This window comes from Mustelus asterias, unplaced genomic scaffold, assembly GCF_964213995.1.
Source record: "Mustelus asterias unplaced genomic scaffold, sMusAst1.hap1.1 HAP1_SCAFFOLD_211, whole genome shotgun sequence".
Lineage (NCBI taxonomy): Eukaryota > Metazoa > Chordata > Chondrichthyes > Carcharhiniformes > Triakidae > Mustelus > Mustelus asterias.
Window position 1 is genome coordinate 641,120 of NW_027590198.1, and position 19,527 is coordinate 660,646.

The window sequence follows — 19,527 nt, forward strand, 5'->3', positions numbered from 1 at the left end:
TCCAGCACTTTCTGTTTTTATTTTAACATGAATTATTAGCTTGATCGTCCACATGAACACAATAAATCGGAGCAGGAGTAGACCACTCGGTCCATCGAGCGTGTTCCCGAAATTCAGTACCGTTATGTCTGATCTTGGGGTACAACTCAGTTTTTCACCAGCTCCCCATATCCCTGACCCTGAATTCCCCGAGAGGCCCGAAACCTGTCTATCCCAACCTTAAATGTATTCGATGATGGAGCTTCCATAACTGTCTGGCATAAAGAATTTCAAAGATTCACAACCATTTCAGTGAAGTAATTTCTCCTTATCTAAGGCCGAAATGATCAGCCCATTTTCCTGAGACTGTACTGCCGTGGGTTAGATTTCCCGACAAGCAGAAGAAATCTCTCAGTCTCCACCCTGTCAAACCCAATCAGACTTGTGTAGGTTTAATGAAATCGCCTCTCATTCTTCCAAACTCCAGAGATTTTCAGCCCAATTTACTCAGCCTCTCATCATACGACAACTTCATCATCCCAGGGATCATCTGCTGAACCTTATCTGCACCGTTTCCAATGTAAACATATCCTTTATTAAATGTGAATATCATATCTGCACAGAATATTCAACATGTGGTCTCAACAAAACCCAGTGCAACTTCAGCAACACCTCATTATACTTGGACTCCAGTCTGCCGTCAATAAACACCAAAATGCAATTTTCCTTCCAATCATTGCCTGCACCTACAGGCCAGCTTTATGCATTCCTTGTACAAACGCATCTATTCTCTGCTCAATATCGACACTTACCTTTTTCAGCTCTTCAAATATGTCTTGCTCTTTCTATTTTTTTTACCAAGAAGGAAATATCTATTCACTTTCGAAAGCGACAGCCGATCTGCGCCTCCACTCATCAAAGCTCTCTATTTTTAGGGACTTTCTTCCACTTTCCGACAGCTTCTATAAGCTAAACTTCGCCCATCGGCTCCAGCGAGGACTGAACTCGCGACCCCTGGTTTACAAGACCAGTGCTCTAACCACTGAGCTATGGAACCAAATGCTGCAACAAGTTTCCAGAAAGTGCAGCATTATCCGTGGATCGAGGACCAGGATCGGGTTTGAGGTCGGAGATTTTTGATGAATGTGGAAATGTCTGAGGTGGAGAGCCAGAAGTTAAAAGATAGAAGTTGAAAGTGACATGATTTGAAATGTTTATTGTGTATGTACTTGACATGTATGTTGTGTGTGTCATGTGGTTCTTCTTCAGAGTTTATCGTCAATGTTACATCTCTGATTTTTCCATCTCTGATACAAGTTCATCCAGCTGGAAGATTTAGCTTGTTGTTCCCTTCACGGACGCTGCTTTTATTAAATGAAGAAATGAACAAAAATGTACTCACTCCGTGACTGGGAATCCAAAACGCGTCACGGCGCCGACGCTGATCACTGGACCCTCAGTGACGCTGATGTGACAATTTTGCAGGAGTTGATCATCTCTGCACCCATTGCTTCATTTCCAATAACTTTCAATTTAAAAAAAGTCACAATGAGGAATGACGGGAAGCTCTCATGACAGGATTTGAACCTCAGTTTGAAAATCCCAATACATCCCCTGGGCCGGGACTGCAGTCTCAATGTTTGCAATCCTGCTGTTTATTTCGACAGACAACCATTCAACCGGTGTTCCCGTTTGTATTCTCTATTGGAGCAACTCCACTCTTCCCAGCTTTGACAAAGGGTCATCTGGAATCGAAATGCCAGCTTTCTTCGCTCCTTACAGATGCTGGTGAGGTTTTCCAGCATTTTCTCTTTTTGTTTCCCATTCCAGAATCCACGATAATTTGCTCCACTCCTTCCGCACTCGTTCCTTTACCTCAACAACTGTTTACATTGGTATGTCGCTCCTCTTTCTTCATGGCAAATACGACACAACACAAATTATTGCATTCAATCTGAAATGCTGGACTTCAACTGCAGGGACCAAAACGTAAGCCCATTCTGGCAGTGGCTGCAGTCGAACCAACCACTCCATCGTAACTGGTTTTTCAGCTACTGGCTTAGATTACTCGGCTACGTTACCACGTCAGCAACTGTGTCCTTTACTGGTATTGTAATTAAAATTAGCAGCAAAGGAGATGCGACAGTCCATCAGTTGGCTTGAGCCTGCTCCTTCACTGAATCAATTTATCCTGAACTGTGTAACAAGCAGGAATCAGATCCAGTCAGAAACAGAATGAGCTGCAGTGAAGAACCAGCACCATTTAAACTGCCCTTAACCTTGTCTGGTTCCCAATATCCTGCCAGAAATGACAAAAAAAACCCTCCTTTTGAATTTGCTCAGTCTTCACTTCAGGACACGAGGCGAGATTGTGTTTTATATGTTCCACCAGACAATAACTGACATTTGTTTTTACGGTTTGGATGAGAGAAACAAATCTCCATTACCTGACCACCAATCCAAACAGCAGTGAAAGTGTCAGACTCTAACCACCAGACCAGCTGATTTTCGCCTGTTTTACAACTTGCTTTACACACACTGCATGTGTTGCTTTACTTTTCGCGCCAGGCAAGACTACATTCACCACAAGCAAGTCTCTGTTGCAACATGGCACTTTCTGTTTCCAGCCCAGTGACACGTTCAATCAGTGACAACGTACAACAGACATTCCACTTACGGTTATTAATTTCACTTCGAAACTGGAGAGAACTTTTTCCAAATATTTTCGTTGCAGAGTGAGGGAAAAGTTGAATAATTCAGTGTGAACGCCAAAACCTGAACAATTTACCATCCAAATGTTACCTTACATCACTATCTCTATTGTCAGCGCTTTCCAGCCTATCACCATCTTTCTTGCTACTGTGTTTGTTCTTGACCTGTTGCACATGTGACATTTCCAGCTGTGATGTCGACTTGCAAAACTCACTCGGCTGATATTAGTAGATCTGCTTTCGATCAGATGGTAAATCAGGTTATTTTTTAATAGTTTGCCGCGAGCTATAAATAATCGTTTCCTGAGCGGGAAGTGAAAACAAACAACACTGGGGAGTACTGAATACAACCCACTGGAATCCCAGGGTCACGGGTGAACTGTGTTTTTCAATATGACTTACCATACATCCCTGAATGTGTCCAGTTTGGATGGAACATAAGTGACTGCTTCAGCAAATGACAACTCCGATTGTACTTGCTGGGACATGAAATCGACAGTGAGGTGAAATACTCCCACAAGATGCTGAAGTGATCGTGGTATATAAAATTCTAAATAGGATTGAAGAAAGTAAAATCTTTTTTCTTATGCGCAATCGGGAACACCATGTCAACTGTACAGGTTGAGAGGTGGTAGATTTGAAACTGAGATGAGGAGGAACTGCTTCTCACTGAGGGTCGTGAATTTGTGGAATGCATTGCCCCATAGCACGGTTGAGTCTGAATCATTAAATGATTTCAAGAAAGAGACAGACATATTCCTGATAATTAAAGGGATGAGGGGATATTGGAACAGGTAGGGAGATGGACTTGAGAACAGGGAGAGATCAGTCATGAACTGATTGCATGACGGTTCAGGCTCGAAGCGCTGAATTTGCCCACTTCTGCTCCTAATTCTATGTTCCTACGTGTAACTTTCAATTTTCAAAACCCACCAACTCATCACTTTGGCTCCAATGTAATCTATGTACATTACATCCACAGGTTCCCCTTCATCCACACCACAACTGAGTCCATTAAGGGACTTAGGAATGGCCCCATTCTGTGGTTTAATTACTTTAAAATTCTTTGTTTCCCTCATTTAATCTCTCCTGATTTACACCCTCTTGTTATGCGGCTGGATAACACTTGTTTAAAACTTCCTACATTTCTTAAAATTCCCAGTTTTTCCCAATGAAAGGTTATGGAGCTAAAATATAAGATTTGTTTTCCTGTGCACACAAGCTGTCTGGCTTTCTGAGTTTTTCCAGCATTTTCACCTTTCACTGCAGAAGTCTGAGCAGCTTTGGATGTCAATGGAAATATTTTCATTGAACAGCACCCTCAGCAGCGGCTCGTTGGACGAGAGGTATGACTCAGACCTGGCGAGTAAACATCTACAAACGTATCAGCGATCTCGGGTTCACATGCCGGGCTCGATCCCTCAATCAGCTGTTGTTTCGTATTGGACAAGTCATAGGATTTATATATGTATTTTCAGTGCAAACGGTGGGGTTTGGTTTGAGAACCTGAGCACACAGTGCAGGCAATCTATCAACACAACACTCACACAAGAAAATCAAGACATTAAAAGGTTAATATGCTTGTGGCCATTCACTTTATCTCTGGTCACCAGTTTAGAGGACCCCATGTTTGTTGGTTGAGACAGCTGGCTGTGTGTCTATTGTTATTCATTCGTGGGTTGTGGATGTGTACCGCACTCGCTATTTCTGGTTTTCATTGTCTCTATATATCTCCCTCAGACTCTCTGTCTATGTTTTTATTACGTTGACATCTTTTGCTCCTTGCTCTGTCCACTATGTCGCTGTCTGTGTGTAACCGAGGTTCACTGGATTGATTTCTGCGTTTCTCCTGCGAGGAGAGAATCAGTGGGATGAGTCTGTTCGCTCTGGAGTTAAGAATAATCAGAGGTGATCTTATTGAAAAGGCTGAAACTGGGAAACAGTTAGACAGTGTAAGTGTTGAGTTCCCTCCACCCCGAGCTAAATTATTAAGAACAAAGAAAAATAAGGAGAATGATGTAAGAGGAGTTTGGAATATTTGGGAGAGGTGAAGCTAAGAATTGGAAGATGTGAATAATGTAATTAATGATTGAGAGGAATGGATAGGAAATTTGGGGATCCTGTCGGTGGATTAATTGTAGTTTGAAATCAGAACAAGCTGAAGACACCAGTTGGAAAAACCGTATTTGTCGCCATGCATTTTAGGTTATGGAAATGATTTAAATGCATGTGCCCGGCTAGCTCAGTCGGTAGAGCATGAGACTCTTAATCTCAGGGTCGTGGGTTCGAGCCCCACGTTGGGCGACATTGATTTTTAAACTTTGCCTCATTCCTGGGTGAATTCCCGATCTCCGTTCCTCCAGAAGTGTCACCGCTCAAACTGAGTCTTTCTGCTTTCTGCGTTGTTTATCTCAGAGTTGTGGGTTTGTGACTGAAAACTGCCTCCTGTTCACTGGAAGGCGGGGAATTCAGCGCGGAACTCAGCGAGAGGTTTTGTTCTTATTTATTATGAGATTTAAACCCAGATTGCGAGATTGTGTCAGTGGGAACAATAATCATCTCCATTGTAATTCAAACACTCCAGCCTTCCATCCGATCAAAAGACCGTTGTTCTTTCCTCCTCTCCCTCTCTATTTTACTTGACTCTGTACTTGTTTGTAAACCAATCAATCACTACTTTTTTCCAGTTAGGGTCAAAGGTCAGCAACCTGAATCATTCACTCTCTTTCCCTCTCCACAGAAGCTGTTGAAGCCGATGAGTGCTTCCAACATTTTCTGTTTTGAGGTGGGATTCGCAGCAACTACAAAACCTAGTTTTGGATCACAGTGGTTCACTTTTCTCTGACTGAATCTTACCTGTTTGAACAGTTGAAAGGTTGAGGTTTTAAATCATAAGACACCAGACTATGTCACCCTGTTTGACATGAAATGAAACAAAATGAGAATTAATCATTTCTTGAAATGCTGCTAATGCAATATATATTTTGTTGTCAATGCCAGCATTTGTTGTCCATCCCTATTTCCCTCTGAACTGAGTATTTTGCTGGGCCATTTCAGAGGGCAGTTAAGAGTCAATCACATTGCCTTTCCTCTGGAGTCCCATGGAGGGCAGAAAGGAGAAGGATGAAGGAGAGGGCTCATTGTTCCACTGGAGCAAGCTGAGAGGGAGTGATTGGAAGCAGCAGTGCTGGTGAGTGATTAATTGAATTGTTTATTTATTTAATTAGTCAGCTAAGTGTGTGTTTTATTTTTGGCCTTTACTTTTGCAGTAGAATTTTAAGTTTAAAGTGAAAACTGGAAGTGGGCTGCTAAGGAGTTTGGGAAGGGTTTTTTAAGCGCGTGAAGTATAAAAGGTAGGCTGCAGTATACAGCAGGCAGCGTCGGGAGCGGGCAGTGGAGTGTGTGGGAAGCAGAGTGTGAGCTATAAGGGCTTTGGCTCACAGGGCTTCGGCGAAGACGAGGAAGGTTGTTTGTTTTTCTTCTGTTACACCCCCTTTTTTCTTTTATCTCCCAAAAACTAAAAAGGACATGGCTGGTATGAGTGGGAGGCCAGTATACTGCATTCGGTGTGGGATGTGGGAGTTCCTGGAGACAACTTGCCTCCCGGAAGTCCATATCTGTGCCAGATGTGTGGAACTGCAACTCCTGAAGGATCGTGTAAGGGAGCTGGAGCTGAGGCTCGATGAACTCAGTTTAGTTAGGGAAAATGAGAGATTAATAGATAAAAGTTATAGTCAGGTAGTGACACCAGGGTCTCGGAAGGAAAACACGTGGGTCACAGTTAGGAGGGGTAATAGTCAGAAGGGTGATGTGCCAGAAAGTACCCCAGTGGCAGTCTCCCATAAAAGAAAGGGATGGGCAACAGATGGGAGAAGGGAAGGGAGTGAGCAGTCTGTGGAGGGATCCCCTGTGGTTGTCCCCCTCCAAAATATGTATATTGTTTTGGATTCTGTGGAGGGGGATGACCCTCCAGGGGTAAGCCACTAGGACCAGATCGCCTCCACGGAGACAGGCTCAGGGGTCCGGAAGGGAAAGAAGGGGTTTAGGAGAGCGATAGTTGTGGGGGACGCAATGGCTAGAGGCACGGACAGTCGCTTCTGTGGGACAGAACGAGAATCCAGGATGGTAGTCTGCCTCCCTGGTGCCGGGGTACTGGATGTCTCCGAGAGGCTAGGAAGCATATGTAAAAAGGAAGGTAGTCAAACGGAAGCGATTGTACACTTTGGTGAAAATGATGTAGGTAGGAAGAGCAGGGGGGTCATACGAGAGAAATTCAGGGAGTTGGGTGCTAGGCTAAAAAGTAAGACATCCAGGGTAGCAATCTCTGGACTGCTCCCGGTGTCTAGGGCAAGTGAGGCTCGGAACAGGGAGATTCTACAGTTGAACGCGTGGCTAAAGGACTGGTGCAAGAGGGAGGGTTTTAAATTCATAGATAACTGGGAAATTTTCAAGTCAGGATGGCAACTGTCCAGAAAGGATGGGTTACACCTCAACTGGAAGGGAGCAAATATCCTGGCTGGGAGTTTTGCTAGAGTGTTTCGGCAGGATTTAAACTAGTGTGGCAGGGGTGTGTGGAACAAAACAGTAGGTCAGTAAATACTGAGGCTGGGGTTGAGCTGGGGGCCAGGGCAAGGCTAGCTAAGAAGAGGAGCACTCTGGAGGAGGATGACCTGAGTGGGCCTGGAGGTCTGGAGTGCATCTGCTTCAATGCGAGGAGCGTAACGGATAAAACAGACGAACTTAAGGCCTTAATGCTTATGCGGAATTTGGATGTGGTTGCGGTGACGGAAACTTGGTTAAAAGAAGGACAGGATTTGCAGCTGAATATTCCGGGGTATAAGTGTTTTAGGCGAGACAGAGGAGGGGCTAAAAAAGGTCGGGGAGTAGCGATATTAGTTAAGGAGCATACTACCGCGGTGCAGAGGGTAGACAACTTAGAGGGGTCATGCACTGAGTCGCTGTCGGTGGAACTCAGAAACAGGAAGGGTGCAGTCACTTTGCTGGGGGTGTACTACAGACCACCCAACAGCCCACGGGAAGTGGAGGAAAGGATATGTCAGGAGATTCTGGATAGGTGCAGAAAGAATAGGGTTGTTGTAGTGGGGGACTTTAATTTCCCTGGCACAGACTGGAAAGTGCTTAGAGCTGGGGGTCCGGACGGGGAGGAATTTGTAAAATGCGTACTGGAAGGTTCTTTGGAACAGCATGTAGATAGCCCGACGAGAGAGGGGGCTATACTGGACCTAGTTCTGGGAAATGAGCCCGGTCAGGTCGTCAAAGTTTCGGTAGGGGAACATGTGGCAAATAGTGACCACAACTCTGTTAACTTTAGGATAGTAATGGACAAGGATGAGTGCTGTCCTACGGGCAGGGTGCTAAATTGGGGGAAGGCTAACTATAGCCGGATGAGGCAGGAATTGGTGGATGTTGATTGGGAGAGGATGTTCGAGGGTAAGTCCGCGTCTGGCATGTGGGAGTCTTTTAAGGAACTATTGATAAGGCTGCAGGATAGGCATGTGCCTGTAAAAAGGAAAGATAGGAAAGGTAGGGTCGAGAGCCGTGGATAACCAGGGAAATTGAGGATCTGATTAAAATGAAAAGGGAGGCATACGTTAAGTCCAGGCAACTGAAAACAGATGGAGCTCTGGAGGAATACAGAGAGAGTAGGAAAGAACTCAAACGGGGAGTTAGAAGGGCAAAAAGAGGTCACGAGATGTTCTTGGCAGGCAGGATTAAGTAGAATCCTAAGGCATTCTATTCATACGTTAGGAACAAAAGAGTTGTCAGGGAGAAAATTGGACCTCTCAGGGACAAAGGAGGGGAATTATGCTTAGAACCCAAGGGAATAGGGGAGATCCTAAATGAATACTTTGCATCGGTATTCATGAAGGAGAGGGGCGTGTTAACCGGGAGTGTCTCGGAGGGAGGTGTTGGCCTGTTTGAGAAAATCTCCATTACAAGAGAGGAAGTGTTAGGTTTTTTAGAGAACATTAAAACTGACAAAGCCCCAGGGCCTGATGGTATCTATCCTCGACTGCTCAGGGAGACGAGAGATAAAATTGCTGGGCCTCTGACGGAAATCTTTGTCGCTTCTTTGGACACGGGTGAGGTCCCTGAAGATTGGAGGAGAGCGAATGTGGTCCCGTTGTTTAAGAAGGGTAGCAGGGATAACCCAGGAAATTATAGGCCGGTGAGCTTGACGTCCGTGGTAGGGAAGTTGTTGGAGAGGATTCTTAGAGACAGGATGTATGTGCATTTAGAACGGAACAATCTCATTAGTGACAGACAGCATGGTTTTGTGAGAGGGAGGTCGTGCCTTACAAATCTGGTGGAGTTTTTTGAGGAAGTGACAAAAACGGTTGATGAAGGAAGGGCCGTGGATGTCGTCTATATGGATTTCAGTAAGGCATTTGACAAAGTCCCACATGGCAGGTTGGTTAAGAAGGTTAAGGGTCATGGGATACAAGGAGAAGTGGCAAGATGGGTGGAGAACTGGCTTGGCCATAGGAGACAGAGGGTAGTGGTCGAAGGGTCTTTTTCCGGCTGGAGGTCTGTGACCAGTGGTATTCCGCAGGGCTCTGTACTGGGACCTCTGCTATTTGTGATATATATAAATGATTTGGAAGAAGGTGTAACTGGTGTAATCAGCAAGTTTGCTGATGACAGGAAGATGGCTGGAATTGCGGATAGCGAAGAGCATTGTCGGGCAATACAGCAGGATATAGAAAGGCTGGAAAATTGGGCGGAGAGGTGGCAGATGGAGTTTAATCCGGATAAATGCGAAGTGATGCATTTTGGAAGAAATAATGTAGGGAGGAGTTATACAATAAATGGCAGAGTCATCAGGAGTATAGAAACACAGAGGGACCTAGGTGTGCAAGTCCACAAATCCTTGAAGGTGGCAACACAGGTGGAGAAGGTGGTGAAGAAGGCATATGGTATGCTTGCCTTTATAGGACGGGGTATAGAGTATAAAAGCTGGAGTCTGATGATGCAGCTGTATAGAACGCTGGTTCGGCCACATTTGGAGTACTGCGTCCAGTTCTGGTCGCCGCACTACCAGAAGGACGTGGAGGCGTTCGAAAGAGTGCAGAGAAGGTTTACCAGGATGTTGCCTGGTATGGAGGGTCTTAGCTATGAGGATAGATTGGGTAGACTGGAGTTGTTCTCCTTGGAAAGACGGAGAATGAGGGGAGATCTAATAGAGGTGTACAAGATTATGAAGGGTATAGATAGGGTGAACAGTGGAAAGCTTTTTCCCAGGTCGGAGGTGACGATCACGAGGGGTCATGGGCTCAAGGTGAGAGGGGCGAAGTACAACTCAGATACCAGAGGGACGTTTTTTACACAGAGGGTGGTGGGGGCCTGGAATGCGCTGCCAAGTAGGGTGGTGGAGGCAGGCACGCTGACATCGTTTAAGACTTACCTGGATAGTCACATGAGCAGCCTGGGAATGGAAGGAAACAAACGATTGGTCTAGTTGGACCAAGGAGCGGCACAGGCTTGCAGGGCCGAAGGGCCTGTTTCCTGTGCTGTACTGTTCTTTGTTCTTTGTTCTTTATGACAGATTTCCTTCTGCAAGATGTGTTTTCATGACAATCAGAAACCAAAGCTTCATTACTGAGACTAGCTTTCACTTCCGTTTCAGTTCTAGACTGCGGTGGGATCGTGACCTGGGAGCCTGGGCCACAGGATTCATACTCCACTGATTTTACCACTATGTCACAATCTTCCCGGAAGACTGTTAGTTTAAATCCTTCACATGGAATCAAACTACTTAATTTCACATTGAAAACAAACATTTAAAGCAGTGTACTGTGGAAATCAGTGCCGTCCACTCAGGATACCGGGGAATTGACGAGATATCTATTGCTTTCATTCAAAGACAGAAAAATGTGGTGAATCCTCAGCGTGAGTGATGAAGGAGCTGCGCTCCGAAAGCTCGTGATTTCAAACAAACCTGTTGCACTTTAACCTGGTGTTGTGAGAATTCTTGCCGGTACTGAAGGGCATTTCATTTACAATTCGCAAAAAGATTATTTTTATAAAATTAACAGCTTTCAGCAAATCGCACCGCAATCACATTGCAGACGGTGCAGTGAGTTACTCTCCTGGCCTCATTGCATCAGCTCCAGAGGACGATTTCTCAAGAACACAAAACGCTCAGCGATAAAGAGGTCGGAGGCTTCATTCATCAGGGATTACCCGAGGGCACGTGACCTTTCTCCCAAATCACACACGCACACACTCGCCCATAATTGCTCAATAATGCTCAGGTCACTTCAATTTCCGTGTTGGTTTCGTCGATATAATTCGCTGCTTTAACTGCCATGGTCTGGGTTTGATTCACGGTTCGGGAATGATGATTCATTGCTCTCGTGCAACACATGAATTAAGGAGAGTGGATATTGCTTCCTGGTCGAAAACGGGAGAGATACTTGTGGCAGGTTGAACAGGAAGAAGGAAAAATCTGCCCCATTCCACAATCCTGTCAATTACCCACAACAATTCATATTTACATAAGGAAGTCTTACAACACCAGATCTATTTGGAGTCAGGAGCTTTCCGGGCATTGATCAAACAAAGCAAATTGATTTTATTATCGGAGCAAATGAACCTGTTGGACGTTAACATGATGCTGTGAGACTTCTTATTGTGTCCACCCCTGTCCAACCCGGTATCTCGACATCATACTTACATTGCAATTGCTGGTACCAACTGTCAGAATGAGTGAGTTACCTTCGACTGCATTAAATTTCACTGCAGCTCACCACATTCAAAGAGTAATGTTTGTTATAAACCTTATTGTGGTAAATCTATTGAAAACCTTCAGCTTATTACTGCTCTGCTTTCATCACGCTGGAAGCTAATGTGAAAAGATGAATAATTTCAAAGCTGAACAACGTGTTCAAGACTGGAAGGATAATGCGACTGTGAATAATTGGCACTGTGGAATTCCTGTATTCAGTCTATGGGAGAACCAGGAGAATGAAATCCTCGTGGTCCAGTGCTTCGGATTTGGCGCTTTCAGGGTCATTGATCGGCTTCAATATGCTAAGATTTAAAGTTTTTGATATTCCATTTAACAAACCTGAGTTGTTTCCTGATCGAAAACAGCTCTGTCAGAAGCAGTGGAGTTAGATCTATATTTGTGTCCGAATTGGAAATGTCACATGGGCAACAGTTCAAGAACAAACACAGATAGTGAAGGACAGTGATAGGCAGCAAAGCGCTGCCAATAGATCAGGAATTTGTCTGTCCCAACCTGAAATGTATTCAATGAGGGAAATACACAGTAAGTCGGCAAAGATCAGTGGAGTGAGGACTGAGTTAAACTTTCACCAGAATGCTGCTTTTATAATTGCAAAGTCCTGAGATAGAGAGCAGAGAGTTCACATTTGAGGCGTTTCAGTTCTTTGAGAGATGAATGCCTGCCGTGTTTTACAAGGTAAGTTTCACAGGATCAGTAATGATGAGATTGGTGGGTTTCGGAAATTAAAATTTACACGTGAACAGCTTGTGGGACTATTTCATTTATCGTTGCCGTCTTGCAGTGTGTTTTATGTTCAGATAAAACCTGTATTTATAATACAAGCATAAGATGGTGGAAATTCTCAGCAGGTTTGGCAGAATCTGTGGACACGCATCATATTCGAAACACTTCCATTTGTCACCTGTGTTCCTGAAGTATATTGATTATTGTGTTCAAAAAAACTGATAATACCTTTTCAAAACAGCTGTCCCATCTCGAAGTGCTTTTAAATATTAAGGAATCACATTATCTCACAGTCATGTGGCATTTACAATTCCCCAATGCTTGAATAATATTCTGCAACTGCAGTCATGGAGAAAGAGATAAAATTCGGGACAAATGCTATTTTCTAAATCTTATGTTAGATTAATGACTCTGCCACATGGCTAAGGTTTTCAACAGAATTATAATTCTACAAAGCAAGGATTTAAATTGCAATCAGACTGCACTGTTTGATATTCTAGGCCGGTCACATTGGTCATGAATCCAGCTTCTGGGTTGTAGGAGTTAACATGTTCATTTCATATACGAAAGGCTCCCCGATTTAAAATAAGGTCGAAACATAATTGAAATTAACATTTTTTTAAATGTTCCCCGATTCTAGATCGTTGTTGCATATGAACTGAATTGGAGCAAACAAAATGTTAGTTTGTACTTCATCATTGATTGCAAAAATGCCCTGAGGGGATATAGCTCATTGATATTAAGGGAATATAGCTTAGGGGTCGGGCATTTGTCTGCAAGTCAAGACGTTTCTGCATTCAAATCGGATGCCTCTTTCCGCGCTTAATAGATTTTGTTTTCAATCTAAACTGTCCTTCATTGGCTGGAAAGCAGGAAAATGGAAACCCAAGGTCAAACATGGGTTGAAGTTTCGAGTTCAGTGATTGAGTTTAATAATATTTGAAATATATTAATTGTTACAAATAATATGTGAGAGATAAATGTTCAATAAACTAACGTCGGCTAACAGTAGAGGCAGAAACACACGATAAGTTTTTTTTCGTGTTGCCCAAGGACTCAGTGGCACTCAAAACCCGAGAGACAATGAAAGCAGATGGAGAGAAAACAAAGTGCAAGCGCCATCCTTGGATGTTTTCGAACCACCAACTTTTCAATCAACAGCCGAACGCGCTGGTCAATTGCGCCACAGAGACTGACATATCTGTAGCCCACGTGGCATCTTAAATCATAGTGTTAAAGTATTGGCTGCAAATTCGATGCCAATTCAATTTTCACCAAACCTGACACAGAAAGACCAAATGATGGCATCGTTTACAAATCTAAGCATGTATGTTTTACTATTTTACCCCACAGTTTTCCTGTGGTGTAATAGTCAATCCCTTCTCCTAACATGGGAAAAGGGCCGTTTGATAGAGCAGGGAGGGACAGATTGTTCCCACTGATTGGGCTCAGTAACAGAGGACTGGGATTGAAGGTCATGAAATGTTTGCATTTATATAGAACCTCTCCCGACCAGTGGACGTCACAAAGCCGTTTTCAGCCAATGAAGGGTAGTTTAGATTGAAAACAAAATCTATTCAGCGCGGAAGGAGGCATCCGATTTGAATGCAGAAGCGTCTTGACTTGCAGTCAAATGCCCGACCCCTAAGCTATATTCCCTTAATGTCTAACCTCCGTTTTGTCGCTCGTTTGTCCTCTGCCTCGCGTGGTCTATGGTTATGTTTGTTCCTCTGTGTCCGTCACGATGCTTACGTACCTCATGGGCGTGGACATTTTTTTAACCATCACAAACTCTATTCACTTACTTTATAAATCTTCATGGTAAATGTACGGAACAGCAAGAAGTTTAAAGTTGTGAGATTAAATTGACCCTTTCTGTTATTTGTGAGTGGAGGGTGCTTATTGACTGAGTTACCGTACGTTCCATTGTGCAAGGTGATTAAAATTTTTCTTTGATCAACATTTAAACAGACAGCGGATTCACTCGGTGTGATGGTGGGTTCCAGTTCTATATCTGCGATCACAGCATCAATTCATGCCACTTACTGTCAACCCAATATTTCTAATAGTTTGGATGACCCAATATTTCTAATACGTTGGATGTTTAATCTAATTTACTTCGTTTTCTATTTCATTATTTTCATCTCAGATCTATCTCCACCAGAGGCAAGTCTCTCTTTCAAAATGTTCTGTTCAGGTGGAACATAAGTTAGCCCTTCATCCAATGGCAACAAGGATTACTTTTCGCAGCAGCATGAAAGCGGCAATGAGATGAAATAGTCAGACAAGCTGCTCATGTGTTCCTCTCAATTTCCCAAATCCACCAGCCTCATCACTGCAGCTCCTGTGAAATCGCTGTACACGACACCCACCGGCTCCCTATTATCCACAGCACACGTGACTTCTTCAAAGATTTTGTGCATGGTCTCATTCTGCGGTGCAAACATTCTATGATACTCTGCTTTCCTCACGCTCAGACCATGGACTGTAAACAAGTTGTTCATTTATCTCTCTTGAATTGTACCCGGTCAGGGCCCTTTCCTGCTGTTATGTTTCCTCGCTCCTCCTGGATTTCACTTGTTTAAAACTTCCTACATTTCCAAACTTTACCAGCTTAAAGGGTAAAATGAAAGGTTATGAAGGTGTAAGAAGAGAGTCCTTTCCCTGTGTGCACTTGCTGCCTGGCTTCCTGAGTTTCTCCAGCGCTTCCAGCTTTCAGGGCAGCTGTCTGATCAGATTTGTATGACAATATATATCCGTATTTGAGGAGCTCCCGCAGCAGCGGCTCGTTGGTCTAGGGGTATGATTCTCGCTTTGGGTGTTGTGATGTGCAAGGCTGCGAGAGGTCCCGGGTTCAATTCCCGGACGGGCCCCATTGTTGTTGTTTGCAATCGCAAAGTCCTGTTCATTTCTTTGCCGTGCACACGGCAGGATGAGTTTTTCCGCGGTTTGGTTTGGGAAACTGACAACACAAGGAATCTAACAACACAACACACTCACAGGCAGTTCAAGATGTTTTCAAAAGTTGACTCTTCTTTTGGACCTTCTCTTTATCCCTCGTCAACAATTCAGAGGACCCAATGCTTGTGGGTTCCGGCCGCTGGCTTTGTGTACATTGTTATTCATTCATACGATGTGGCTGACTCCCCCACGCACTGTCTATATCTGTCTCTCTTTGTTTCTGTGTAACGACCTCATTATTTTGCACTCTCTCAGTCTCTCACTGTGCCTCTATCCACTTTCCATAGTGTGTTCTTGTTTCCCTCTATTCTCGCGCTGTCTGTGTAACGAAGGTTCAATGGATTGATTGCTGTGATGAGACAGTTGCCCTTGGAGGAGAGATTCATTGTGGTTACCCTTTTCTCTCTAGAGTTTGGAATAATAAAAAGTGATCCCATTGACAAGTCTGCAACGGCGAGACTGTTTGATAGTGTGCATGCTGAGGGATTGTTTCCACCGCTCCCCCCAGTTCTCCTCCTCCCCACCCCCACCACCACCCGCTGGGGTAAACACAGTACGAAGTCTCACAACACCAGGTTAAAGTCCAACAGGTTTATTTGGTAGCACAAGCCACAAGCTTACGGAGCACTGCCCCTTCATCAGGTGAGTGGGAGTTGTGTACACAAACAGGGCATATATAGACACAAACTCAATTTACAAAATAATGGTTGGAATGCGAGTCTTTACAGGTAATCAGGTCTTAAATGTACAGACATTGTGAGTGGAGAGAGGGTTAAGCACAGGTTAAAGAGGTGTGCATTGTCTCCAGCCAGGACGGTTGGTGAGATATTGCAAGCCCAGGCAAGTCGTTGACTATCTCTAATAATTCATTCCGTCTCTAAATGCCTGTAGATCCTATCTCTCAAAATACCTTCCAACAACTTACCCATCACAGATGTGAGGCTCACTGGCCTGTAGTTCCCAGGCTTTTCCCTGCAGCCCTTTTTAAACAAGCACAACATTTACCACCCTCCAATCTTCAGGCACCTCACCTGTGACTATCAATGATTCGAGCATCTCTGCTAGGGGACCCTCAATTTCCTCCTTAGCCTCCCACAATGTCCTGGGATATACTTCATCAGGTCCCGGGATTTATCCACCTCGATGCGCGTTAAGACTTCCAGCACCTCCTTATCTGTAATATGTACAGTCCTCAAGACATCACTATTTATTTCCTGAAGTTCCCTAACATCATAGAAATAGAAATCATAGAAACCCTGCAGTACAGAAAGAGGCCATTCGGCCCATCGGGTCTGCACCGACCACAATCCCACTCAGGCCCTACCCCTATATCCCTACATATTTTTACCCACTAATCCCTCCAACCTACGCATCTCAGGAGACTAAGGGGCAATTTTAGCATGGCCAATCAACCTAACCCGCACATCTTTGGACTGTGGGAGGAAACCGGAGCACCCGGAGGAAACCCACGCAGACACGAGGAGAATGTGCAAACTCCACACAGACAGCGACCCAAGCCGGGAATCGAACCCAGGTCCCTGGAGCTGTGAAGCAGCAGTGCTAACCACTGCGCTACCGTGCCGCCCCATCTATGCTTTTCTCTACAGCAAATACTGATGAGAAATATTCATTTAGCACCTCACCCATCTCTTGTGGATCCGCACACAGATGATCTTGTTGATCCTTAAGAGGCCCTACTCTCTCCCTTGCTACTCTTTTGCCCTTTCTGTCTTTGTCGAAGCTCTTTGGATTCTCCTTTGCCTTATCTGCCAAAACAAGCACATCTGCCTCATTGATATGGTTGGTGGGTTATGAAAATTGAAAGTTACACTTAGGAACATAGGAATTAAGATCAGCAGTGGGCAAATTCAGCGCTTCGAGCCTGCTCCAGCATTCATTCAGTTCATGGCTGATCTTTCCCTGGTCTCAAATCCACTGCCCCTTATCTGTTAATTCATTTTGTATTGGAAATATTTCTGTCTCCTTCTTTAAACCTTTTTAATGATTCAGACTCCACCGTTCTATGGGGCAGCGAGTTCCAAAAATCGACGACCATTAGCAATAAGTAGTTCCCCAGCATCTCCGTTTTAAATCTACCGCCTCTCTACCTATCCATGTGACAGTAGGTTGGTTCTATTCTTTCCCCACAGATGCTGTCAGATCAGTTGAGATTTCCAAGCATTTTCTGTTTTTTGCACAGATTCCAGCATTCATTGTATTTTGTTTTTTTGTGTAATTGTGACCTCTTGATCTCGATTGCCCAATGAGAAGAAACATTTTGTCTATGTTCAATCTATCATCCCTCGTAAAATTTTATGTAATTCGATCACTTCAGCATCTTGTGGGACGATTTCGCCTCAGTGTCAATTTCATGCCCCAGCAAACTCCCAGCGACTGTATACCGCTGTGCCGCCAGCTAGCAGAGATGGCAGCGCAGTGGGATACAATCGGGAGTGAGTTGCCCTGGGAATTCTTAACATCGACTCTGTCGTCTCATGGCTTCAGGTTAAACATGTGGAAGGAAACCTCTTACTGGATACCAGGTGCCGCCCTCCTTCGGCTCATGAATCAGTGATCCTCCATGTTGAAATACACTTGGAGGAAGCACTGAGGGTGGCAAGGGCGCAGAATGTACTCTGGATGGGGGATTTCAATGTCCACCACCGAGAATGGCTCAGTCGCAGCAATACCGATCGAGCTGGTCGGGTCTTAAAAGATGTAACTGTTAGACTTGATCTGCAGCAGCTGGTGAAGGAACCAACAAGAGGAAATAACATACTTGACCTCATCCTTACCAATCTACCGGCTGCAGATGCAACCGTCCACGACGGTATCCTCAAGAGTGATCACTGCATAATCCGTGTGGAGACGAAGTCGCGCCTTTGCATTGAGAATAGCCTCCATTGTGTTATGTGGCACTATCACCGTGTTTAATGGGACAGACTTCGAACCGATCTAGCAACTCAAGGCTAGGCATGCATGGGGCGTTGTGGGCCACCAACAGCAGGGGAACTGTACTCCAGCACAATCTGCAATCTCATGGCCCAGAATATACCCCAAATAACCATTACTATCAAGTCAGGGAATCAACTCTGGTTCAATGGAGAGTGCAAGGGTGTGTGTGTGTGTGGGTGGGGGGGGGGGGGGGCGCAGGAGTAGCACCAGGCATACCAAAAAGTGAGGTGTCAACCTGGAGAAACTACCAAACAGGACTATGTACATGCCAAATGGCAAAAACAACAAGTGATAGACAGAGGTAAGCGATCCCACAACCAACAGATCAGATCTAACCTCTTCAGTCCTTCCACATCCAGTCGTGAATAGTGATGGACAATTAAACAACTCACTGGAGGAAGAAAATCCACAAATATCCTCATCCTCACTGATGGGTGCAGCCCAGCACCTCGATGCAAAAGATAAACCTGAAGAATTCGAAGCAATCTTCAGCCAGGAGTGTCGACTGGATGATCCATCTCGGCCTCCTCCAGTGGTCCCTAGCATCTCAAATGCTAGTCTCCAGCCAATTCGATTCACTCCAATTGATACCAAGAAACGGTTGGAGGCACTGGATACTGGAAAGGCAATGGAGCCTGATAACATTCCGGCAATAGTACTTGTGCTGTAGAAGTTACCGCTCCCCTCGCCGAGTTCTTCTCGGACAATTACAACACTGGCATCTACGCAACAATGTGGAAAATTGCCCAGGTATGTCCTGCACAAAAAAAGGCACGGCAAATTCAACTAGCCAATTACCGCCAACTTAGACGACTGTCGATCATCTGTAAAGCGATGGCAGGGTCATCAACAGACCTCCTCAGCAAAGCCCAGTTTGAGTTTCGCCAGGGTGACTCAGCTGCTGTCCTCATTTGAGCTTTTGTTCAAACATGGACAAAGGAGCTGAATTCCCGAGGTGAGCTGAGAGTGATAGGCCTTGACATCAAGGCCGCATGAGACCGAGCGTTTAAATGACCACGTGTAACTTGCTGCAAACTAAAGTTGAAAATAAGGCTACAGCGAGGGTCGAACTCGCGACCTCTGGTTTACGAGACCAGTGCTCGAACCACTGAGCCATGGAGCCAACCCTTTGCAATTCCGTTGCAATAACTGTATAATAATCAGTGGAACAGACTGCATTTTCAGATGGAAATAGATGTGTTTGAGCGGGAGAGCAGGGAGTTAGAATATGTGGCGATAAAGGGGCAGAATTTGACATGTGCCAGTTACTTCAAACGATCAATGTTTGCCGTGTGCCTGCCCATAAATTCTTCTTCTGAGCTTATACTTGTTGTTACATCTCTGACTTTTCCACGTCTGATACAATTCATCCAGTTTGAAGATTAACCCTTGTTTCTCCCTTCACAGACGATGTGAGGCCTAATT

General features: G+C 44.6%; 4 non-coding genes across 4 annotated transcripts; 2 read left to right on the forward strand and 2 right to left on the reverse strand.

Annotated features, from left to right (window-relative positions):
- Window positions 1-963: 963 nt before the first annotated feature.
- On the reverse strand, window positions 964-1,036 carry trnat-ugu (transfer RNA threonine (anticodon UGU)). The gene has a single exon. It is a non-coding gene; the product is annotated as a tRNA-Thr (tRNA).
- Window positions 1,037-4,921: 3,885 nt separating this feature from the next.
- On the forward strand, window positions 4,922-4,994 carry trnak-cuu (transfer RNA lysine (anticodon CUU)). Its single transcript has one exon. It is a non-coding gene; the product is annotated as a tRNA-Lys (tRNA).
- Window positions 4,995-14,969: 9,975 nt separating this feature from the next.
- On the forward strand, window positions 14,970-15,059 carry trnap-ugg (transfer RNA proline (anticodon UGG)). Its single transcript is given in 2 exon segments — window positions 14,970-15,005; window positions 15,024-15,059. It is a non-coding gene; the product is annotated as a tRNA-Pro (tRNA).
- A 4,093-nt stretch (window positions 15,060-19,152) lies between these two features.
- trnat-cgu (transfer RNA threonine (anticodon CGU)) lies at window positions 19,153-19,225 on the reverse strand. The gene has a single exon. It is a non-coding gene; the product is annotated as a tRNA-Thr (tRNA).
- Window positions 19,226-19,527: the final 302 nt, after the last annotated feature.